This window comes from Seriola aureovittata, chromosome 2 (genome assembly GCF_021018895.1).
Source record: "Seriola aureovittata isolate HTS-2021-v1 ecotype China chromosome 2, ASM2101889v1, whole genome shotgun sequence".
NCBI classification, from domain to species: Eukaryota; Metazoa; Chordata; class Actinopteri; order Carangiformes; family Carangidae; genus Seriola; species Seriola aureovittata.
Genome location: NC_079365.1, coordinates 29,951,798 through 29,955,425, shown reverse-complemented (window position 1 = coordinate 29,955,425; position 3,628 = coordinate 29,951,798).

Here is a 3,628-nt window from a genome sequence, read left to right as displayed (position 1 = left end):
ATAAAGTTTTTTGTGAAACTTTGCTAAACCAGGCAGTTGATTTCTGCAAGTAAAGTAGATACAACAAGGCGGGGAAATTTTACTCACCTAGTATTTCACTTACTGACTGCTCACAAAGCCAGGTTTCAGTTCAATGCAGTCATGTTGGTCTCTGGCATCCATCTTCCCAGTCACCATATGTCGGCAATCTTTATGTTACAACCCAGCTAGGGGAAAACGGAAGCAACATAAAACCAGGTGTTATTGGTAAATCAAATTTACTGATTTAATTTATTGCGTAACCAGGAGGGTAAATAAGTAAACAAAAATACAAACAAGGCTAGAGGATAACTGAAGTAGGGGAACAGGAGCCAACAAAGAGCCTAACTATGTGATTCTAACCAACCCAAAAACACAAGAAGCAGCACCCCTGTTCCTAATGTGTCCAACAGTCTTTTTCTAAGGGTGTGATGCACAATCAGAATTTTAAACCTAGCCCAGTCCCCAACAATCACTACCAGCATCTCAAACCAAATCACAAATTACACATAAATGTTCACAAAGGAGGTACAGAGGGGAGCTGCCTATCATGTCAGCCGCCACTAATGATGTGCAGCCGAGCTCTTAAACTCTCTTCCTCTGATGTTTAAACGGCGGCAGCTGTGGTGAGGACCGACAGGATCATTGCTGCACCAATAGGAGAAGCCGTGGAGTCGGAGGCTCCTCCTCTCTGCTCCGACAAGGATGCAGAGAGTCTAGACAGGGATAGATTTTAATATTAGCTACTGTCACATTTCATGCCAGTTGCCTTCGCTTGAGGGACGGGCTGAGGGACAACATCCACTTAGGAGACTGGAGCTGTCCCACTTCATACCATTGGCGCTGCCTGTAATGCGGCATCTTCTCTATAGAGGATCTTTGCTATGCACGGCCGCCTACACCGGCTACCTAACCGCAGCAGGCTCCTGGATACGCGGTACGAAGTCGCTGCTAACACAGTTAGCATTCATAGTTCAAGGTAAGCTTTATATCTTAGTGTTAAAATAATCTTAGTAGCTAATTGCAAACATGTCCACATTTGGTAAAAATCACATATATGAGGAGAAAGCTTGTAACATTAGCTGAAGTTACTGTGTGTAAGATAACTGTGAGGTGTAACCGCTTGTATTAAAACCACAGACCGAGGGAAAACATGTTATAACGTGTTTTAAAATGAGTTCCGCAAAGCGAAGGTGACGTCACCGACCTTAGTGTTAACAGAGACAGCGGGTTAATGTCGGTAAGTCACGGTCACTAAACGATCCCGTTATTACAGTGAACTGTCGTGTCTGGACGAGCTGTTAAAGACAGTCGTGTTTGTTCATATTAAGTTTGGTTCAGTGTTAGTCGGATAGTTTTCAGCTCTAGTTCATTTCATTATTGATGACTGAGCTAAAACATCTGTTGGAATGATTGTGTCTCTGTCAGAATAAAGAACATGACTGAGAGCTGAGAACCATCATGACATGTGAACCTGCACAATGACTCCAAACTCAGTATTAGTTTCTATTCTATTGTTATTTCATGTAAAATTTCAGCAGACTGTTTATTACAACTAAGCTGAGGGAATAATGTATTTTCAGATATCTGTGATCATCTAATCAGAGTGCTGTTTCTGTTGTCTTTTTCTCTAAACTCTACAATATGATATTGATCTGATTTCTCTCTATTATAATGTTTTTTTCCATCCAGCCAAGGTCTGGATCTTTGGGGACACCTACAACCTCTTGCAGTGATGATGGAGGCCCTGCACCACCTCCACCTGCAGAGTCCACACATGAAGATCTTCTCTTAAACATACACACAGTGTCTTATATGATAATATAGTATTTTTTAATGTAACACTTGTGGCCATAACATTGTTCAGTCTGATCAGCTCTGCTCTTCCTGGTTCCCTTCACCCTCACTGTCGTATTACACTCTCTGCCCCACGTCAGACATACAGTCACATGACCTTTGAACTCCACTGCAGCTGTAACAAACTGTCACTAGTTTAAAACATTACATTCATATTTCATAGTCCTCAGCCATTATAGTTAATATCAGTGTGCTGTTCCAACAGCATCACTTATTTAGAGGGAGATTGTTACTGGAGCAAATAAATATTAACTGTCTCACACATTAGGACTCATGATGAATAATGATTATACTTGTTACTAAAGATTCTGTTGCTGTTGATTCAACTACTTCTTTTTATTAAACAAACTTACATATGACAGTGAAATTCAGCTTTAACTTCATCCACAACTATTTTTTGATTTTAAATAGTTGATTGTAAATTGTGCACTACAGTATTTAATTAATCCATTTATTATTCTTTTATACATGTTTCCAGTGTTGTAAATTGTTTAAATTAATGTACTTTATAATGTCCAATAAAGTTATTTATGAAGCTGCTTTAACTTTGTTGATGGTTTTTATAAAACACATCTGGTATGAATTTTCACAATAGTAACACGTACAGCATTGTGTGACTATTTCTGTGTTAGCTTTAATCAACAACATAAATACTAGAAATATTTAAATGTCCGACAACACTGACAATGAAAGATCAAGAAACATGCTGATGTTAATTAGTAAATACTTTCACCTGTGGAGGTGGTGACAGTGCTGGAGATGATCCATCACTCAATCAGTTTAATATTTATAAATTCTGTTCTTAAAAGTGTTGCTACCATCGCCTGTAACAAATTAAGTGACAAGTAGGGTAATTTACCCGTAGACTTCAATACGATCAGACTTCTTTTTGCAACCAGTTGAGTCGCCCCCTGATGGTCATTCGATAGAATGCACTTCCGCATTGGCTTCATTTTCCAAACCCGGAGTCGACGTCCTTTTATATGTCTATGGTCTGTGACAACAATCCCTGAGAAGCAAGAGAAATAATCTTTTTTTCCAATTTTTTTTGTCTATGAAAACGACCCCGAGTGAGTGTGAAGTGGGAGACGATAGTTTTTTAAAAACTTCCCTCTGGAGTGTGTTTATACAAATTTTGAAAAACAACCCTGGCAAAAAAAATTCTATTTCCTTTCAGGGTTTCTGTAGTAAACTGTTGGGAAAATAAGATTAACATGAGCAGAATATACTGTACATTAAATATCAACAATTAGGCTATCTAAAATATATTTTGACACATCAGTAAACTACAGGTAGTTTGAAATTAACGCATTACACTTCAGTTGTTCATGTGTTTTTTAATGTAAAAAAGTGAATAAATCAGAAATTTGGAGCATAAAATGTAAACACACAAGGATTCAGAAATGTATTAAATTCAATGTACCTTCCTTTCCACCCGTGATTACGGGCGTGTACTTTGCTTCTTGTTGCATTACATGATCCATGCTGTTCAAAAACAGCAGTTAAGTGTTAAAACATTATGAAATTTACCAAAAAAACCCACTTCCCTTCTGCCCTGGTTGTGAATTTGGTTAAACTCCTGCATCAACGTTTTCTACCTCCAGTCGAGACACTTGGCTGCTAAGACTTTAGACAGTCAGCAGAAATGGAAAGAGCTGCGACGCTGCAGAGAAAACAATTAAATGGGTTTCATAAGAAGGCAGACGGAGATCTGGACTAAACTCCCTGTGGAGAAAATAAGGAGACAGGAGAG